Source organism: Sus scrofa, chromosome 7, assembly GCF_054392235.1.
Source record: "Sus scrofa isolate SSC_HxYL_T2T_F1_AM1 chromosome 7, Sscrofa_HxYL_maternal_Yorkshire_Landrace_v2.0, whole genome shotgun sequence".
In the NCBI taxonomy this organism is placed as follows: Eukaryota; Metazoa; Chordata; class Mammalia; order Artiodactyla; family Suidae; genus Sus; species Sus scrofa.
The window spans coordinates 45,589,216-45,604,170 of NC_139389.1; the positions used below are offsets into that span (position 1 = coordinate 45,589,216).

General features: G+C 41.7%; 1 protein-coding gene and 1 long non-coding RNA gene across 10 annotated transcripts in view; one reads left to right on the top strand and one right to left on the bottom strand.

The window, feature by feature from the left end:
• Window positions 1–5,293, top strand: part of LOC146401547 (uncharacterized) — a 31,227-nt gene extending 25,934 nt beyond the window's left edge. The window contains exon 3 of the long non-coding RNA XR_014810129.1: window positions 1,404–5,293. This is a non-coding gene — a long non-coding RNA (uncharacterized LOC146401547). The remainder of the gene's footprint in view (window positions 1–1,403) is intronic.
• The window catches only part of USP49 (ubiquitin specific peptidase 49), a 75,290-nt gene that overhangs the window by 36,382 nt on the left and 23,953 nt on the right, over window positions 1–14,955 (bottom strand). The window lies entirely within an intron of this gene.

The window sequence follows — 14,955 nt, forward strand, 5'->3', positions numbered from 1 at the left end:
TGCCTGTGGAGGCTTCCTCATACCAACAAGCAATTCTCCTCGGACACCAACAGGGTGTCTGAGAATCCAACGCATTTCTAGTACTATCTACCCAGAGATTGAATTAGATTCCACAGGTAAAGGGGCTCAGTCCCACAAAACCATCATGACTTCTGACACCAATCTCAAGCCCTGTCAGTTTGTTACCTGTGCTTCTGACCAACTGGCTATAAATTAGAGCTTCCCATGACTCCCTCTTTGGGCTTGATTAATTTGCTAGAATGGTTCACAGAACTCAGGAAAACTTGTCTACTCATTAGATAACCAATTTTATCACAAAGGATATGAATCAATAGCCAGAGCAAGAGATATATAGGGTGAAGTCTCCAACAAGGGACTTCTGTCCCTGTGGAACGTGGAGCCCAGCACAGCGGCACCCGGAAGCATTCCAGTTTCCCAATGTGGGAGCTCTCTGAACCCCATACTTTTGGGTTTTTATGGAGCCTTCATTACATAGGCATGATTGATTAAATCATTGACCACTGGGGACTGATTCACCCTACACTCCCTCCCCACCCCAGAGCCAAGGGGTGAAACTGAAAGTTCCCGCCCTCCGATCACAGGGTTAGCTCCATTAGCAGCCAACCCCCAAGCTTAGGTGCTTTCCAAAAGTCACCTCATTAACAAAAGACACCTTTAGCACTCAACACCGAGGAAATTCCTTGGGTTTGGGGAACTGTGAAGCAGGAACTGCAGACAAAGACCAAATATATAGGAAAAATATATACTTGGTCATCTGAATGACCAAGTATGTATTTTTTATAAATCACAATATTGAACATCTCTTCAAGTAGAATCCAACGGTTTAGTCCCTCACAATCTGATCCTGTCATTCTAATGCTGCCGTTTTGGTTATAATTTAAAACTACCTTCTTTCAGGCAGAGCCTCCTGGCCTGCCCACTTGGCTCTCTCACAAGTGTCCTATCTTAATAAATCTACGTCTTGCCTATCACTTTGTCTCTTGATGAATTCCTTCTGCATGGAGGCATGAAGAACCTGAACTTCAGTAAGTCCAGGTTGAGTGATTCTAATTTAAAACCTTGGGTTCAAGTCCCAATCTGGGTTCTGGCTGGGTTTGAGTCCCGGCACATGGGTTCAAGTTCCAATCTGGGTTCTGGCTGGGTTCAGGCCATAATGCTGTCAGTTTCAGCTGGCAGACCACGAAGGAACAGTGATAAGGCAAGAAAATGTTAAGAGTTAGGTTTTGGTCCTAGAACAGCAGCTCCAGGACGAACTCCTAATCTCTCCACTCTTCTGCTTGATTTTGAGGTTTTCTATGTGCTTCCCTGCTCTATTCCTTTCTTTCTCCTATTAACCCCAGAGGACCTGTGTGACCACCAAGGTGCACTTTTTATTGCCCCAGTCCTTGCAGGTGCTAATGCTTCATGCCCAGCTTGCAGCCAGACCAACTCCCACCCATTGTGGACACTGTTGGGGACAGCTTCTGTCAGCAGCTTCTCGGGTGCTAATACCTGGTTAGGAGACTACCTTGGAAGAGATAACATCTAAAATACAAAGGAGACACTGGTGCCAAGGGAGAGCCCAGCCTCACTGGTATTCAAGACCCGTGGCCCTGCTGGAAAAGAAGGAAAGTGAGGAGCCCAAGGTGAACCCAGACCTGCTGGCCTGTGTAGCTGGACCCTGAGCGAGCGTGGTAGACCTGGTGTTACTGGAGAGTGAGGTGTTCCCAGACCCCCAGGCACTGTTGGTCCTGCTGGCAAAGATGGAGAAGGTGGAGCTCAGAGACCCCCATGACTTGCTAGCCCCACTGCAGGCAAACCCGGTGAACAGGGTGTTCCTGGAGATCTTGGAGCTCCTGGCTCCTCTGGAACAAGAGGTGGGAGAGGTTTCCCTGGAGAACATGGTGTCCTACTGGTCCCAGTGGAACTCGTGGTGCCCCTGGTGACCGTCGTGAGCCTGGCCCCCCTGGTGCTGATGGCCAACCTAGTGCTAAAGGCAAACATGGTGATGTTGGTGCTAACGGCAATGCTGGTCCCCCTGGCCCTGCTGGATCTACTGGACCCCCTGGACCCACTGGTAACACTGTGCTCCTGGAACCCAAAGGTGCTCACAGAAGCACTGGTCCTCTTGATGCTACTGTTCCACCATACGCTGTTTAATCTCTAAGGTGGCTGGGAAAATAAAGTTAACCAGAGCAACACTGACTTACAGCTCTCCCAAAAGAAAAGGGACAGTCAGCCAGCTGTTTTATGCCATCTCTAGGCAGGCCTACGCCCTATCTCAGCAAGAAGTAGTTACTAATCACTCAGTATCCCCTTTAAGCATAAAGGAGTAAAACACCTGGAGGGGAATGATAAGGATGGAGTAGGCACAGGTAGTTGCAGAAGTCCCAATAAGGGACCACAGATAGAGAGGAAAACCTAGGGGACTTTGGGACACCACCGTAAGTTAATAGCTGCTTAATAAAGTCATCAGAAAGAGGCAAGGTTGCTTGACTAGTGGAGGTGTCAGCGGTGCCTCAGGTCATTGGGTGGGGAATGGGGTGAGGCCTGCATTCAGATTCAGACCAAGGGCAGGAGTTTGAGGCTGGCCCTTCTGCTGATTTGAATAAGCACCATGACCAGATACTAAGGAGGAGCTACTTTTCTGATCCCTACTCCCCTTGGGTGATAAAACTGTAGCCCACCTGATCCTCTGGGCAGAACGTCCTTGCCTGCCTGCTTGCATCTCTCACTAGCATCCTATCTTAATCTATTTCTTGCCTAAATAAATAAATAAATAAATAAATAAATAAATAAATAAAACTACCTTCTTTCAGATGTTAAATGTTTGCACAATCCAAAACTTGACACTTAAGGTTTAAGGACTTGCAATATTAATAAGCTCCACTACTTTCAGCAGCCTCTCTCTCAAACATGCTTTCTGAGATGCTCTGCTTTGCATTCCCAAGTAGCTGCTGTGTGATGAGCTGAACCGAGATAACTCAAGCAGAATAGGAAAAAGGAACACTTTGAAGACACACTAAAGCAAAACTTCAAATGATACAGCTCCACTGGGGACTCGGAGAAATCACAGCAGCAGATAAACCCAGGGAGCATCGATGAGCACCTGGAGCATTCCTTTCTGAAGAGAGGACGGCAGGTGCACACCGAGCCAAACTCAGCACATGGAGTCTGCAGCTGCAAATCACAAGCCAGTGTGGGCAGCTGGTAGGGACCCGCTGGCTAGATAGTAATTACTGGTCAGTGGCTGTCATCTACAGCTTCAAAGGCTAAGGTATAGCTCATTACATCTGTATTCCTCAACTGGTTATTTATCTCAGTGCTAAAGTGACAGTTAGCCTCAAGGCATGTTTATGCATCTGCCTAAAAAATAAAAATAGAAGGAATCATACACTAGGGCTTAATAAAATTTGTACTGAGACCTATGATAGATTATCTTTTCTCAGTTCTTTTTGTACCTTACTATAGAAAAGGCCCCTAAAATCTGAGAGCAAAGTTAGACACATTTTCTGAAGTCTGAAAGTGGGAGTTGGTCTTTTTGTTAGCTTTTACCCTGAGTAGCCACTCCCTCCACAGGGCCACGTGCTTCCGAAAAGACCTCAGCACTAGCCCCAGAGGTGGGTCCTATGAGGCGAGGTCGCAGTCAGCCTGTGCACGGCAATCCCTGGCAATGGTTCCCAGTCCTATGGAAAATCCTTAACTCCACAGACATTTTTAGGATGAGGTTCAAGGAGGCTTTTAAGTTTAAAAAAAAAAAAGTAGTTTGGTTTACGGAAAAATATTCAGTAATTCTACAGATGTTAATAGAATGTGGTAAAATCATGCAGTGGTATACAAAGGTCAGAAGTGTGAGAAATGCTATTCTACAGAAGAGAAGCCATTTTATGTTTAAAGCTCCTTCTGTAGAGTTTTATTTTTATAATAGCATTGTTATTTCTAATTAAACTACATATGAACCTGTTTATATTATTTGTTTTATTAAGTGACCTTGTAGTTGTGTCCCTCTGGCTATTACAGCCTACAGAACATTGGGAAAGAACAATGAAGGTCATTCAGGGACCTGTAAACAAAGCTTTTCAAGGGAGGCTGCATCTGAGGGAATCCAGAAGGACAGAAGGTATAAGAGAGTGACACCCACAGATCAGGCAGCATATGAAGAAGAGTGGATTCTGAAGTTACCTTCCTCCTTTAGAAGCTGACCGAGGCAGAGATGGAGGCCGGCAAGGGGCTGTTGCTCCTGGCCCAGCTTTGGGGCCCAGGCCTCCCAGCTGGGAACCCTGCTCCTGAGCCTGTTTGGCTAACACCCCTGGCTGCCGGGGTGTCTGAGCAAATCCATGGGCACTGGCAAGGGCCATGATGACAGATGACGGCAAGGAGCGGACAATCTACTGCAGCTCCTTCACAGCTTGATTGTACATTAATCCACATTAAGCCAAGCCCCTAACAACTGGTCTTCCAAATTATGAATGGACTCTCCTGATACCACATCCTCCTTCAGTAGTGCTTCACTGGACAAGGTCCCGCTAAGTATATTAGAAAATCCACTCAACTTCATCACACACTGACATCTGAGGCTGGGGAAAGGGATGGAACTGTCCAGATTATCCTCAAGTTTACACATGGTGAAAAGCTCCCAGATGAAGCTGCTTCTTAGCAAATATTCTCCCAGGAAAATCTAGAAGATAACGATGTCTCAGACATCTTTTAAAATTATTAGCAATATAGGCAGAAGAAAACCTTGGTATGGTTATTATCTTTACTTTAGTGACAGCTGTGCAAGAAAAATTAAATGAAATGGCAGATCAAATAAAAACTCTGAAAGAAGAGAAGAAACAAAAAGGAACAGAAGTAGCTGAAAAGCAATTATGTCATGGCAGTCCTGTTACAATAGAGAATTACTCAAGTTGGAAGGCCAAGTTCAATGCAGAAATCTTGCAAATTAAAAAGATTAAAATAATCTTTAGAGACAATTTTGGGTCATTCACATTTTGCACATCAGTTCCCTGTTCCATTAATATTCTAATGGTATTCCCAATCATCTGCATTTGGAAATGGCTAGAGTTAGTGAGTGATACAAAAGACAGCTAGCTGCTGAGCAGAAGTCTGATGGCCGCATTCGTTAACCTTCCAGTCATTATTAAGTGACTCGATCTAATGAGCCAAGTAATCTCTTTCTGTATAAAAGTCTATTAAACAAATTATGGGGTCTTGGGAGCAACTCACCAAGCAATGAAAATCTCACACATATATCAACATTTTTCTTCAAAGAATAAAAAACAATTGGAATAAATTTAACATCACTTGGTATTGGATTTTTTTGGCTGTACCTTTGGCATGTGGAAATTTCCAGGCCAGGGATCAAACCTGTCCCACAGCAGGGACTAGAGCCACTGTGGTGACAATACCAGATGCTTAACCAGCTGCACCACAGGAGGACTTGAATTTTTATTTATTTATTTATTTTTATTTTTTGTCTTTTTGCCTTTTCTAGGGCTGCTCCCTCAGCATATGGAGGTTCCCAGGCTAGGGGTCTAATCGGAGCTGTAACTGCTGGCCTACACCACAGCCACAGCCACAGCAACGTGGGATCCGAGCCATGTCTGCAACCTACACCACAGCTCACAGCAATGCGGGGTCCTCAACCCACTTAGCAAGGCCAGGGATCGAACCTGCAACCTCATGGTTCCTAGTCAGATTCGTTAACCACTGCACCATGATGGGAATTCCTGAATTTGTTTTTTAAACTTAAATGTCTTGACAAAAGCTGTGCTAACTTAGAAAACAAAAGAAGATTAAAACAACCACAACGAGGGTAATTGGAAAGGCCCACCTTTATTGCTACACTGGGGTTCCAGATAAGATTTGAAAACTCCCAAACCATTTGGTGCCCTTTAATTTATTATTTATTTTTATTTATTTATTTTTGCAGAGCTCCCAGCATGCAGAAGTTCCTGGGCCAGGGATCAAACCCGTACCACAGCTGTAACCAGAGACACATCAGTGACAAAGCCAGATCTTTAATTCGCTGAGTCCCAAGGGAGCTCCTGGTATCCTTTTAAAATCAACCAGTCAATCAATCAATCAAAAACTGCTGAGCAGTTCCCATTTTATCCTTAGCACTTAGCCAGGGAGAAACAGTAGTCCGTGTTCACCGTCCTCAGTGGCTATGCTACCGTGAACTCTGAGACTCCTCTGAAGAGGGAGCTGTGGCTTCAACAAAAGACTCAAAGGCTGGAATGGGAGCTCCAGGAGGGTAGAGGTTCCTTTGCTTTTATTTTGTTCACTGAATTATTTCCAGCCCTAGCCCCTAGACCAGAACTGGAACGTGGCAGGTGCTTAATACTGAAAAATAAAAGGTGGTCCTGAAAGGTCTTTTTGGTCCTCCCCAAGTTGGGAGCAACCAACAGAAAGTGTATTCTAAATCTGATACCTATCAGTGAGGTCACTGGCAAGGCTGGATGTGTTCCTCCTCAAAACCAAACCATCTTTTCTCCTTTAAGCCTAGATTTCCACATTGCCTTATGATCTGGAACATACCCTCTAGACAGAAATTCACTTTTCTGGACTGGGAAACACAGCTGCCATTCATCAGGATGTCACTGGAACCCACATGGAGGTGTTGTGTGGCAGGTACAGGCCACCAGTCACTAGAGAAGCACCATGACTTTCCCCCCCACATCAGGGTCACTGTGATGTTCTAACGCAGAAATAAACCTCAATGATTCTCACCGTACCGCTGGTGAGAAGAGTAGCTGTGTTTTACATTTTTGCAAATCTTTTTTATTTTTTTTTTGCTTTTTAGGGCCACACCCATGGCATATGGAGGTTCCCAGGCTAGGGGTCAAATCTGAGCTGTAGCCACTGGTCTGCACCAGAGCCACAGCAACGTCAGATCCTTAATCAACTGAGCAAGGCAAGAGATCGAACCCGCAACCTCATGGTTCCTAGTCAGATTCGTTTCCACTGAGCCATGATGGGAACTCCAATTTTTGCAAATCTTTTTAATGTCTGGAATATGGAAGACAGCTGGATTCTGCTGTTTCTATATTCAGCTGGTTGCATATCATGTACTCTATGGAAACTTCACTGCATAATGAGGCGCAAGTAAGTATGGTTAAGAACATAGATTTGACTCCTGAAAGAATCTCAGGGGCTCCTAGGCTTCCTTTAAGATATTGTTGTAAAAGATAGGTACACTAAAAGACATAACTCTGATGAACATTTAGAAGGGATTCTCGGAGTTCCCGTCATGGCGCAGTGGTTAACGAATCCGACTAGGAACCATGAGGTTGCGGGTTCGGTCCCTGCCCTTGCTCAGTGGGTTAACAATCTGGCGTTGCCGTGAGCTGTGGTGTAGGTTGCAGACGCGGCTCGGATCCTGCGTTGCTGTGGCTCTGGCGTAGGCCGGTGGCTACAGCTCTGATTCGACCCCTAGCCTGGGAACCTCCATATGCCGAGGGAGCGGCCCAAGAAATAGCAAAAAGACAAAAAAAAAAAAAAGAAGGGATTCTCAAACAAGAAATGGAGTTTAAAAAGACAGAGAAGAGAGTGGAAATCATCAGTGACTAGGTGTAGGCACACTTTACAGGAAAGCCAAGACATTTATCAGTGTACTTATTACTTTAAATCTTACTTGGTCTTTGTACTTTACCATATTTCAACAGGAAATAAACTGCTTTTTGAGGAAAAGCCCATGTTTCTCTCTGACAAGACAAACCCCAGAACAAAAACCACATACTATAACTCCCTCCAGTTCCAATATAAATGTCAATTGTTAATGTACATTTACTTTTTAGACCATCACTTATAAGTGACATTCTAATTATAAGAACCATAAGTCACCCTTTTCCTGCCTTTTCTTCTTATGCACAACTTCCTGCTGACTGTCATTCAAATATTTAATAGGACAAATGAGCGATTTCCAATTACCAATCAGTTCCAAACTGCTGCACAGTTCAATCTTTCTGGCTGCATGTTTCTACGAATAGCAACTAAAAGGCAATCTACAAATAAACTCACTCCTAAACATGTACTGTGGGGTTAACAGATGCAAACTATTGTCTTTGGAATGGATAAGCATTGAGATCCTGCTGTATAGCAATGGGAACTATATCTAGTCACTTATGATGGAGCATGATAATGTGAGAAAAAAGAATGTTGTATGTATGTGTGACTGGGTCACCTTGCTGTACAGTAGAAAATTGACAGAACACTGTAAACCAGCTATAATGGAAAACAATAAAAATCACTAAATATAAAAAAAAATGTACTGTTCCTTAGCTAGATTCAAGTGATTTATTTATTTTTTTTATTTTTATTTTTTGTTTGTCTTTTTGTGTTTTCTAGGGCTGCTCCCACGGCATGTGGAGATTCCCAGGCTAGGGGTCCAATCGGAGCTGTAGCCACCAGCCTACACAAGAGCCACAGCAACGCAGGATCCGAGCCAAAACTGCGACCTACACCACAGCTCACAGCAACGCCGGATCCTTGACCCACTGAGCAAGGCCAGGGATTGAACCGAAACCCCATGGTTCCTAGTCAGATTCACTAACCACTGTGCCACAACAGGAACTCCGATTCAGGCGATTTCTTTTCTTATTTGCTTTTTAGGGCTGTACCTGCGGCATATCCAAGTTCCCAGGCTAGGGGCAGAACTGGAGCTACAGCTGCCGGCCTACACCACAGCCACAGCAACACTGAATCCGAGCCGCATCTGTGATCTATACCATAGCTCATGGCAACACTGGATCCTAAACCCACTGACCTAGGCCAGGGATTGAATTCATATCCTCATGGATCCTAATAGGGTTTGTAAACCAATGAGCCACAAAGGGCACTCCAAGATTCAGGTGATTTCTATCTACCACAAGCAATTTGTAAAGAGGCAAAACAGAGGCAAAACAATTGTATTCATTTAAGTATGGTCAAGAAAAAACAATTATCTTTGAATCTCACATCACTATTTTTCCCAAACTTAAGATAAATGGGAGTTCCCATTGTACAGCGGAAACAAATCCAACTAGGAACCATGAGGTTGCAGGTTCAATCCCTGGCCTCGCTCAGTGGGTTAAGGATCCAGCATTGTCGTGAGCTGTGGTGTAGGTCGCAGATGCAGCTTGGATCTGGTGTTGCTGTGGCTCTGGTGTAGGCTGACGGCTACAGCTCCGATTCGACCCCTAGCCTGGGAACCTCCATATGCTGCAGGTGCAGCCCTAAAAAGACAAAAAATAAAAATAAAAAAGAAGAAGATAAATGATTTCAAATGTTCTTATCCATTAGCAAGCAGGAACAGATTAGTTATGGTGACTTTTTCAGAAGATACTTGTCTTTATTATCTCTCTCTCTCTCTTTCTTTTTTTTTTTCAGGAATTCCATGATAGGAATTCCTGAAGAGATGGCTGTTTTAGTGTCTTTCTTCTTCTTCTTTTTTTTTTTTTTTTAAGTATAGTTGATTTACAAGTTTGTGACAATTTTTGCTGTAGAGCAAAGTGATTTAGTCATGCATATGTATACATCCTTTTTTAAAATAATATTTTACATCATGGTCTATCCCAGGAGATTGGATATAGTTCCCCGTATATATTTTTTCTCAAAATAGGTAATTGTCAACACAACCACACAAAATCTATGCTGCATCAAAAGCAGTTCTTAGAGGGAAGTTCATAGTGATACAGGCTATTTTCAAAAAATAAGAAAAATCTCAAATAAACAACTTAATCTACCACCTAAAAGAATTAGAAAAAGAACAACAGACAAAACCTAAAGTCCGCAGAAGGAAGGAAAGAATAAAGATCAGAGAGGAAATAAATAAAATGGAGATTTTTTTTAAGTGGAAAAAATCAATAAAACCAAGTTCTTTGAAAGGGTAAAAAATATCAACAAAACACTGACCAGGCTCACCAAGAAGAAAGGAGAGAAGACTCAAATAAATAAAATAAGACAGGAAAGAGGAGAAATAACAAGCAATACCACTGAAATACAAAAAATCATAAGAAAATACTTTGGGAGTTCCCGTCGTGGCACAGTGGTTAACGAATCCGACTAGGAACCATGAGGTTGCGGGTTCGGTCCCTGCCCTTGCTCAGTGGGTTAACGATCCAGCGTTGCCGTGAGCTGTGGTGTAGGTTGCAGATGCGGCTCGGATCCCGCGTTGCTGTGGTCCTTGTGTAGGCCGGTGGCTACAGCTCCAATTTGACCCCTAGCCTGGGAACCTCCATATGCCAAGGGAGCGGCCCAAAGAAATAGCAAAAAGACAAAAAAAAAAAAAAAAAAGAAAATACTTTGGACAATTATATATGAACAAACTGGACAACCTAGAAGAAACAGACAAGTCTCTGGAAACATAGAGCCCATCAAAACTGAAGCAAGATAAAAAAGATAATTTGAATAGACTGACCACTAGAAGTGAAACAGAATCTGTAATAATTTAAAAACAAAAACAAAAACCCCACAAACAAAAGTCCAAGATCAGATGGCATCACTGGGGAATTCTACCAAACATACAAAGAAGAACGTACTGAATCCTTCTCAAATGCTTCAAAAAGACTAAAGAGGAGGGAACACTCTCAAGGTCATTCTGTGAAGCCACCATCACCCTGACACCAAAACCAGACAAAGACAATACCAAAAAAGAAAATTATAGGACAGTATCTTTGATGAGTATATATGCAAAAATTCTCAACAAAATATTAGGAAACCAAATCCAAAAACAAATTAAAAAGATTATACACCACAATCAAGTTGGATTCCCCAGAGTCACATGGATGGTTCAATATATGCAAAACAATTGGTGTGATATACCACATCAACAAAAAAAAAAAGACAAAAATCACATGACCATCTCAATAGATGCAGAAAAAGATTTGATAAAATCCAACATCCATTTATGATACAAATTCTTACCAAAGTGGGTAGAGAGGGAACATATTTCAACATAATAAAAGTTATTAATGAGAAAACCACAGCCAACATAATACTCAATGGTAAAAAGCTGAAAGCCTTCCCACTAAAATATGGAACAAGACAAGGATGACTACTCTCACCTCTTCTATTCAACATAGTGTTGTAAGTCCTAGCCACAGCAATCAGACAAGAAAAGGAAAAAAAGCATATAAAAATTGGAAGAGGTAAAATTATCATTATATATAGATGATATTATATGTAGAAAACTTAAAGACTCCACACAAAAACTACTAGAACTTATAAACAAACTCAGCAAGGTAGCAGGATTCAAGGTGAACACACAGAAATCTGTTGCATTTCTTTACACTAACAATATATAATTATAAAGCATTGATAAAGGAAACTGAAGATGATTCAAAAAAAATGGAAGGGCATCCCAAACTTCTGGACTGGAAGAATTAATATTGTTAAAACAGCCATGCTACCCAAAGCAATCTACAGATTTAATGTGATCCGTATCAAATTACCCATGACATTTTTTACAGAATTGTATCAACTAATCCTAAAATTATGGAATCATAAAAGACTCAGAATTGCTAAAGCAATTCTGAGGAAACAGCACAAAGCTGGAGGCATAACCCTCCCAGACTTCAGACAATATTGCAAAGCTAAAGTAACCAAAACAGCATGACAATGGCACAAACATGACTTATGGGTCAATGGAACAGAACAGAGAGCCCAGAAATAAACCTACACACCTACGGTCCATTAATCTTTGACAAAGGAGGCAAGAATATACAATGGAGAAAAACAATCTTTTCAGCAAGGGATGCTGGGAAAGCTGGAGAGCCACACGTACATCAATGAAATTAGAACATGCCCTCACACCACACAAAAAAATAAACTCAAAATGGCTTAAAGATTTAAACATAAGTTATGACACCATAAAACTCCTAGAAGAGAACATAGGCAAATCATTCTGACGTATTTTGTGCCAATATTTTCTTAGGTTAGTCTCCCTAAAGAATAGAAATAAAAGCAAGAATAAACAAATCAGACCTAATCAAATTTATAAATGTTTGCACAGCAAAGGAAACCATAAACAAAAAGACAACCTATAGATTGGGAGAAAATATTGGCAAATGATGCGACCAATAAGGGTTTAATTTCCAAAATACACCAATAACTCATACAACTCAACAACAAGAGAAAACACCAAGCCAATCAAAAAATGGGCAGAAGACCTAAATAGATATTTCACCACAGAAGATATACACATGGACAAAAGGCACATGAAAAGATGCTCAACATTGCTAATTACTACAGAAGTGCAAATCAAAACTATAATGAGGAGTTCCCGTTGTGGTGCAGCTGAAATGAATCTGACTAGGAACCATGAGGTTGCAGGTTTGATCCCTAGCCTCACTCAGTGGGTTAAGGATCCAGTGTTATTGCGAGCTGTGGTGCAAACTGCAGATGCGGCTCGGATGTTGCATTGCTGTGGCTGTGGTGTAGGCCAGCAGCTGTAGCTCTGACTAGACCCCTAGCGTGGGAACCTCCATATGCCACGGATGCTGCCCTAAAAAGACAAAAGACAAAACAAAAAAAAAAACCCCAAAAAACCCCAAACTACAATGAGGTACCATCTCATGCTAGTCAGATGGCCATCATTAAAAATTCTATAGGAGTTCCCACTGTGACTCAGTGGTAACAACCTGACCACTATCCATGAGGATGCAGGTTGGATTCCTGGCCTCACTCAGTGGGTTAAGGATCTGGTATTGCCATGAGCTGTTGTGTAGGTTGCAGACGAGGCTCGGATCTGGTATTGCTGTAGCTATGGTTTAAGCTGGCAGCTTCAGCTCCGTTTGGACCCCTGGCCTGGGTCCTTCCATATGCCACAGGTGCGGCCCTAAAAAAAATTAATAAATAACAGTAAAAAAAATAAATAAAGTCTACAAATAACGAATGCTGGAGAGGGGGTCGAGAAAAAGGAACTCTCCTACACTGTTGGTGGGGATGTAAAGTGGTACAACTATCATGAAAAAGAGTATGGAGCTTCCTTAAAAAACTAAAAATAGAGTTGCCATATGATCTAGCAATCCCACTCCTGGGCATATATCCAGGGAAAACTATAGTTTGAAAAGATACAAACACCCCTACGTTCACTGTAGCACTATTTACAATAGCCAAGACATGGAAGCAGTCTAAATGTCCATCAGCAGATAAATGGATAAGGAAAATATGGTATATACACACAGTGGAATACTACTCAGCCATAAAAAGAACAAAATAGTGCCATTTGCTGCAATATGGATGGACTTAGAGATTATCATACTAAGTGAAGTCAGAAGGAAAAAGACAAATACCATATGATATCACTTACATGTAGAATCTAAAATATGATACAAATGAACTTAGTTATGCAACAGAAACTGATTCACAGCCATAGAAAACAAACTTATGGTCACCAAAGGAGAAAGGGGTGGGTGAGGGAAAAAGTAGGCATTTGGGATTAGCAGATACAAACTACTAGATATAAAATAGATAAACAACAAAGCTGCACTGTATAGCACAGGGAACGATATTCAAAATCCTGTAACAAACCATAATGGAAAAGAATATGAAAAAAATGTATATCCATGTATAACTGAATAACTTTGCTGTATAGCAGAAACTAACATAACACTGTAAATCAACTATATTTCAATAAAAATTTTTAAAGACACACACAAAAAATATTAATTGTCTGTTCCACCCAAGAAAGTGATGACAGGTCATGGAAAAGTTATCAAAGACATCATGATGGGGACTCCAAAGACATTTTCAAAACTATTATGATTTTGTGAATCAAGAAAAATAAGAAACTCAGGAAGACTTGTCCTTCAAAAAAGATTAAAGGAATGTTAGAGAAAATGTGACATAGCTATCTAGAAACAAAAGAATCATGCATCCTGTTTTGACATAGATACTAATATGAGCAAGAGGAAACTATCATAGCCTGAAGATAGTTGTTTTTTCATACATACCTGTAAGCATCATTTACACCGTAAGATACGTAGTTGAAGGTGTATAACCCTATTCTCACACATGTCTCACAGCTTACTCTGAGACAAAGGAAGCTTGAAGCCAAAAAGAAAACATTCATGAAAAAAATTTTAAATCTCGTCACCAGGGTTAACCTTATTCAAGATAGTATAACTCTTGCAGCGTATCAGAAAAAGATTCAGCTCAGGACGTTTGGTACATAAAAATGCTAACCGGGATACATATGGAAATTACAGCTAACATTTACTGAATACCACTATGTTCCGGGCGTTACTCCAAGTTTTTTTTAATATGGATTAACTAATCAATCTTCAGCACTGCTATGAGATAGGCACATTTTTGTGTGTGTGTGTGTGTGTGTGTGTGTGTCTTTTTGCCTTTTCTAGGGCCACTCCCGTGGCATATGGAGGTTCCCAAGCTAGGGGTCGAATCAGAGCTGTAGCCGCCAGCCTACGCCAGAGCCACAGCAACGTGGGATCCGAGCTGCGTCTGCGACCTACACCACAGCTCACGGCAACGCCAGATCCTTAACCCACTGAGCGAGGCCAGGGATCAAACCAGCAACCTCATGGTTCCTAGTTGGATTCGTTAACCACTGAGCCACGATGGGAACTCAGAGATAGGCATTTATTATCTCTACTTATACCCAAGGAATTGAGACACAGAGAAATTAACCTGCCCAAATGTAAAGTTAATAGTGGCTAGTCAGAAACAGATTGGCTCCTAGACCCAAGTTTTTAACAACGAGGTAAAGACAAAGTTTGCACAAAGACAAATCATGCACTTATATATCTGGGAGGGACCTAAGAGTCCGGTAAGAGGGTTTTGGTTATCTACATGTTTGAATTATTGACAATAATAATGTGTGGACTTGTATAATTTTTTTTATATCTCATCAATTTAGTCACACCTTTTATTGGACTTTGTGTGGAATTCTATTTGATTACCACCTGACACACAATCTGCAGGTGCCTAAATGAACAGGATCCTCAGGTGAGTCTA